This window comes from Austrofundulus limnaeus, unplaced genomic scaffold (assembly GCF_001266775.1).
Source record: "Austrofundulus limnaeus strain Quisiro unplaced genomic scaffold, Austrofundulus_limnaeus-1.0 Scaffold70, whole genome shotgun sequence".
NCBI classification, from domain to species: Eukaryota; Metazoa; Chordata; class Actinopteri; order Cyprinodontiformes; family Rivulidae; genus Austrofundulus; species Austrofundulus limnaeus.
Genome location: NW_013952472.1, coordinates 1,758,186 through 1,765,446, shown reverse-complemented (window position 1 = coordinate 1,765,446; position 7,261 = coordinate 1,758,186).

Sequence of the window (7,261 nt, the reverse complement as noted above, 5' to 3'; positions counted from 1 at the left end):
TGTGTGTGTGTGTGTGTGTGTGTGTGTGTATGTGTGGGGCGGGGGGTGTAAATTGTTGACGCCCTCCTCAAAAATCCTACCTAAAACCCTTCTGGTTGATATCGTTATTTAGTGAAAGAACAGCCATTCAGATATTGAATTCTGTAGCTGTAGTTATGTGTCACTTTATAATTACACATCTTTTTTAAGGTTAATAAGAATGGTTAGAATGAAAATGTGGAATTCAAAAATGGGAAAAGCTGACATTTAGAAAAATAAAAACTGAAAGAAATTCATTTTGGAAAAAAATAAAAATAAATTTTATTGGGTCCTCCTTCAGTAGTCCTGACTTTGTCTTGTAATTAACAGGTATCCCATTGTTTTAAAAACTAACATTTAAAAGGGTGTACACGTAACTAAAAGGCAGTGTAAGAGCAGTAGCTGAGGTGACAAGAATAGTTTCCAAAAAGAGTATATATTTTTTAATGATGTAGTAAGGTGATTTTTCATTATTTTTTTATTTGCAAGCCCTTTCTAACATCAAGTCCCCCTCCTGTCAGCTGCTGTGTGTGTCGAGGCTTTCCATCCTACACAGTGAGGTTCAAAACAAATGGCTGCTGACGCCTGACTCTTCTACATTCCCATTGGTACAGGAGCTCTGGATACTCTCCAATAGGGTGAGGCATTTATTTAGCGCTGGGGGAGCGTTGTTGCAGTGGCTGTGCCGGCTAATTCATTTTGTGCCAAGAAGCAGTTCTTCTCTGGAGAATAATTGAGACGAAGGAGGAAGCAAGGGAAAACAAACACAGGGCTAAAAGGGTGGAGGGTAATCTACATAATCATCTCTCCCTCTTCTTCCTGCCTCATGTTTTGGGTTTATTGCACACTCGTCCTTTTTTATTTTTCTTTTCATTCTCTATCCTGCACTGTTTCAAACCAGTAAGAAAAAAAGCAACAATATTCACTGTTTCTTTTTCACAGGCGACCATGTTAGTCGTCACATTAACTTTGTTTACTCGTCCTGTCTGCCTCTTTGACCTTACCAAGCTGGAGCCTAAAATGAGATTTCCTAAATGCTTGACGAGAGATAAAGATTGTTAAAACTACAAGTTCATCTTCATGTATGTTTGCTTAGGGTGTTTTTAAGTCCTGGGGCAAAGGAGAGAAGTTAAATAGAGCAGAAGAAAATCCTTAAACAAAGCTGAAATATTACATTTTATTGGAGCTCACTGTAGATTTTCTTGTTGCCTTGCCATCTTGTTTAAATTAGGGATGTCCCGATATCACTTTTTCACTTCCGATACGATACCGATATTACAACTTTGAGAATTGTCCGATACCGATATTGACCGATACCAAAACAGTACAAGTCACACACTTTTACCTATTTTGTAGTGTAAAATCTTAGAAAAGTCTTGATCAAGTCAAACAGTGAAAAAGAGTAGGTATGAGAAAAACTGACCCATTAATTTTTAACCAACGGATCACATACATTTTAAACTGAAGAACATTCTACAATTTAATAAAATAAATTATAATACCCTGAAAACTAAAACATAATAAAAACAAAATGTTCTTTTAAAGTATAAAATAACAATTCAAAATCACTTCGGTTATTGTTTTACTACCTGTCAGCCTGGCGCTGCTTTATAGTGGAAAAAACTGAAGGTGGGGACAAAACAAAACCCCACATTATTGTCTGTTCAAAGTTAAGAGTCCACAGCTCCAATTTTACTGACTGTAACAACGTGATCATTGCACTTAATCTTCACTCAAACAAGTATGTAAACAGATTAAACATCACTCTAATAACGAGCAAAAATAAATAGTAAGAATTAGTCAGTTATTTAAATGGATAGCTACCTTTCTTACTGCTGCATTTTCTGAGCATCATGTGGAGATTAGCCTCTCTCTCTCCTGCAGTTTTTACCACTGCTCTCGTTATGTCGCGCTCATAAAACAAAAGCTGCTCTCTCCTTTCTTCTGTCCATCAATCCCAGAGCTAATCCACGGGATGTCATAACTGTAAGCGTGCTGTCCTCGCTTCTGCCAGCTTAGAACCACCGACCGGACCGGAGAGGAGGTTCCGAAACAGCGCGGCCGTGTGCGGTCACTGGACCGAGGCTGAACAACATTTTTTATGCAGGCCGATAAAATCCGATACTCATTTTTTGGCTGATATCGGACCGATATCCGATATCAATATCGGATCGGGACACCCCTAGTTTAAATGGATCCTGTTTGAGTGACAGAGATGATGCTTTGCTTGTAGAAAGACTGTATCTTAGTTAATTCTCACTTCTTTTAATAAAAGCATAAAATAAACAAAAGTTGGTGCTTTTTATATATTTTATAATCTTGTTAAACCATGACAGAAGCCTGTCAAAATTATTGTAAGGCATTGATGTTTTTGCCTGTGTCAGAGTGTTAGTTTGTTTGTTAGCAAAATACCTCATGAACGACTTGACAGATTTTAATGAAACTCTTTGTTGTGTTGAGTAATTATTTATTTACAGAGAAACAGCTGCTTGTGAGCATTTATGTGCAGAGCCAGAGAGAGGCGTGGGGGAAACAGCTGCTCTGATGTTGCTGTCACTCAGAGCAGGAGGAGGAGTTTCTTATGTCAAACAAACTAAATGAGTTTGACGACGGCTTTTTAAAGTTTAATGTTAAAACAATCTGGTTGTATCCACGCTGCTGCATGTTTTTAGCAAGGAAAGTATTTGTGCCAATAAAGTTTTTTCCTCATTTCCTTTCTCTGCAGCAACAGGGTCACAAAAAAAAGTGGTCCCTGAAGCTGTTAGTCAGCGCTAAACCGGCCCGTCTTTTCAGGAGCCGGTGAGTAACGTGTCTAACCTCACTGTTACCTCGCTCAATTAAAGCCTGGAACATACTCGTTACGAAGCAAACAGTTGATGTGTGGTCACTTGGTTGTTTGGCGCTTTACTTACACCTTTCATAGCTCCTCACACATGAGCTCATGGGAAACCCCTCCCACTGCAGCATTACATCACTGCATGGAGTTTCTTACTGCTGGAGTCTACAATGCCAAAAAACAAATACGAGACCTGTCACCTGACGTTATTTATCCACGAATCTGTCACAGTTACAATCAGTTCTTATGTGGAGGGGGGTAAAAAGATCTGCCGGTGGGTTGTTACAAAAGGGGTGGCTGAGAACACAGGTAACGTAATTTTCATCATGAAACTGCAACAATCGGAGCTGATTTTGGCAGTTTGCAGAGAGTGTGAAGTAGGCCTAAGAGGCGTGACAGGTGGAGGTGTCTCTGTCCCCCCACTTGTCTTCTGAATGAACTGAGGTTATCATCCGTAATGTTACCGGACGTCTTCTGAAAGAGTCTCGAATGTTTGTCCCAGTTATCCTAGCAGCCTTGTGGAAATTTGGCGCATCACCTCACGTGATCGTACCATCATTTGTATATGCTGTCATCATATTTTGATACCACAGTATAAATACCTTCATCAAATATATTTGGGTTATTGAGATTTGTCCATGGAGCAATGTTATAAATAGACTTGATTAATGTCTGGTATAAATTTGAACACCATCTTTCCAGCCGTCTGTATCTAATCGACTAGTTTGGTTTTTCTCAGTTCCTTTAGTGTCATCATAGCTCACTCCTCCTCCCTCTTTGAAAACCCTTGCAGACCCTTTGTGTCCTCCTTTACTCCACTAGAAAACCCCTCTGTGTTCATGTTTTGGAAGGTAGAGAAGTGGGGCTTAGTGAGCGCTCAGAAATGATAAAACGATAAAAGAGCAACATGTTTCTGAAGAAAAATGCCACTGGATCTTTCATCTGCGAATGGTTTGGATTTAAGAAATAACTTTAAAATAAGGCTGCCACGATTAATCAACGACTAATCGATTATTAAAATAATCGATGACTAATTTAATAATCAATTAATGGTTTTCTTTTTTTTTGTTCTTTACTTTGTTTTTCTCTCCAAACTGCTTTGACACCTACTGCCACATCTACCTTTTTGTCCTTGATACACATGCACAGTAGTGGTAACTGGGGTAGGCCGTGGACGTCACAAGACATTATACAGACAGGCTCTGGTATCATGGCTACTCGGCAACGGTGCTCAAAAGTGTGGGATCATTTTAAGAAAATGAAAGAGAAACCTGTGTAATATCTGCAGAGYAGAACTTACCTTCCACAGCAATTATTTTTAATTAGCATATAGCAAAAATCTAACCATGGTTATATAATAGCAGCTGCATTCTGGCGTGATAAGCTCTGTTTTATATTCAATTAACGTATGATTTGATTAATCAACTAATCGAAAAAATAAGATAACCCTAACCTTTACAAGCAGGTATTTCTGTGACCTGTTAGGTTTATCAAAGTCAGTTCATCACCGTCATAATCTGGACTTTCTGAGAGCTGATATTTGTCTGATAGACCGCGGCGTCAGCATAAGGCTGTGCGGTAGATGATAGAAACGGTATGAAGTTGGCCTAAGGTAGAAATAGACCAGGGGTAGACATAAGGAAATTTTTCAGGTTGTCCAGCAGACAACCTGTTAACAAAACCTGGTTGTCCGCAAAACTTCTCCAAAAGTATCTCAAGAAAAATGTAATTTAACAAATATATTGTTCTGTAGACAAAGTTTATTATAAATAATTGTTCTCAGTCAACCAGGTTGACAGGATCTGYGTGAATAAAACTTCCTCATTCTCTTCTTTGAAATAAGAGTATTTAAGGCTCAGGGATAAAGCAGCTAAAATGTTGCTAATAAAATCTAAGGGTTACCCAACATTCATAAACTTTTTTCTGCTCAGTCATAGGTCAAACATTTTCACTTAAATAGGAATATACTGTGTACATGACCTTATTAAAAGTTACAGTTTAGTGTTTCTGTTCGGCTTTACCAAGTTTTTTCTCCCTTTCATTTTTACAAATGATGGACACCCGTGGCAGAGAACTTTAATCAAGGTCTTTTTTTCTTACCAGGAGACGGGATCTGGTTGTCCGAAATGAAAATAGGTTGTCTCAGACAACCTAAACAATGGTTATGTCTACCCCTGTTGACCCTCTACCGTCCAGTCATCAGTTACGTCATCACACCTGTGTCAACAGGGCTACGAGTGCAGAGACAACTGAGCATGAGGAGTTCCAAATATTCTGAAAATAAATTAAGAAAAATCGTGTTTCAAAAAGCGTATAGAGAGAATAAATCCTCAAAATTTCCTCCTCCCTCTGTAGAAAAGTTACGTCGGGATTTTTTCCTCCTACTCTCCTGCAGCACATCGCACAGAGCGAAGCTTCAACAATCGTAGTTTTTTTACACTCAAGTTGTCAGAGAAAAACTTGTTTTTTATGTATTGTTGCCCACAGAGATGATTAAAAAAAAGACGTGGATGTTCGTTAAGTCATAAATCCATCTTGCTAATGTAAAATCAGCTTCTGCTCTGATGAAGAAGATGAGAGCGCAGCAGAGCAGCAGCCGATAAGTTCAGCAGGCAGAAGCTCATTGTATGGCAGGCACATGTTACATTTATTTGGCATCACCACACTTACCTTCCATCTGAAATTGTTTTATGACAGGACTATGTGCAGCTTAAGCCCCTTAAGGTCCTGTCACGCAATAACATTTTAGGCACCACWGAATTTTTTTTATGTCTAAATGACTAATTTAACTTGAAGTACTGGTTATAACATCCACTTTATTTTGACATTGTTGAAAATTTAAGAAATGTTTTTTCTGCAGGATCATTCAGAGACGTGCTAACATGTCATAATGCTAAAATGGTGTTGGTCTATGGGGGGACTTTTTGTTTGGAGGGTCAGAAGGTCTCTTTCTTGTTCAAGGAGCAATATTATGTGTTTCTCAGGCATATATTTGAATTCTATACATAATAAAGTAACTATGTCTCCTTCAGTTGTTATTAAAATGTTGTTTTTATGTTTAAAAAGAAAATAAACTTGATTCCTCATCGTAGTCGTTTCTAAACACCTTAAAGTTTGTCTCTGTCTCTTAAGAACCTCCTGATTCCATCACTCCCATTTCAGCACGTCATCACAGCCGCTTCTCTCTGCTGTTTACAAGCTGGAGCGTTGTAGCATGCTTTGTTGTAATGATAGTAAAAAAGAAGCAACATTATACAATATCTGTTTTGGAAAATTGCATCTCAGGATACAAATGAACCTTAGTGTCAGACTGGAAATATGTTTTCTGAAGAATCGGAGTGATTACAGAGATGTTTCAGCTGGTAAGATCCCAGTGGTTATCTGTTCTAAGTTACCAGTTTAATATGGTTTGTGTGTCACATTTCCTGTCATATATCTGGAGCAGTGATTTGGAGAAGTCACAGTTTGTTATATTGTATTGACTGCCTTTCATGTAACTTTCTAATATCAGGTGTTCAGCTTGCAGGGTTCATCTAATACCTCTGCCCGACTGCTCGGGCCACGTAAAACGCAAAATCGGGCAGATGAGTTTGTCTCAGTCCCTGCATGACCAGGCATGTAAACTATAGCTTTTATTTTTTTATGGCCAACAGGAATGCGCGATATAAACGATATACGGTAGAAACAATATAAATGTGTCCTATGATAGAGATCTGTAGTCTACCGGTCAACCACGCAAGCTGGAAGCAGCGTGGCTGAGAGCGCAAATGAGGAGGGGGGAAAAAAAACAACACCTGAACCGGACCTGGTTCTGGTGTGTGAAAATGAACGCCGAACTGTTTACATATTTATGCGACCACACTGCTGCGGGAGGAGCGAGCGCAGCAGCACATGGTGACGCAGCGAGGCGACTGTCAGTGCAGGTGAAGTCAGTGCTCCAGGACGCACAAAAGCTCACTGAGTCTGGACCTCGTTTCTCCTGCGGTCATAGCGCGACGCCGCACGGCCAAATGCGCGCGCGCTCCACGCCCACTTGGTGCGTGTTCCAAAGCGCGACTATAAAACTAAGCCTTTACTGTCTCCTTGTACAGCGGAGAAGCGCTGTGGGAAAGGGTGACAGTCAGACTGTTTTTCAAAAAAAAAAAAAGGGTAAACGGGATGATTGTCACCCCGCYGGAGCGCGCACAGATTAAACAGGTGGAGTGCAGAAAAAATAATCTGCAAAGTGTGTAGAAAGGAATAAATACAAGCAATTTGTTTTACCACTGTCGTGGAAAGAATGGTCAGAAACACGGCGAAAACTGATAATGATTAATTAATGATTAAATTGTAGTTTCTAAGAAACACAAAACTCAAACACATCAGTTCTCCATCTTATCCCCATTTATAAATAAAACCTCTGTTCTC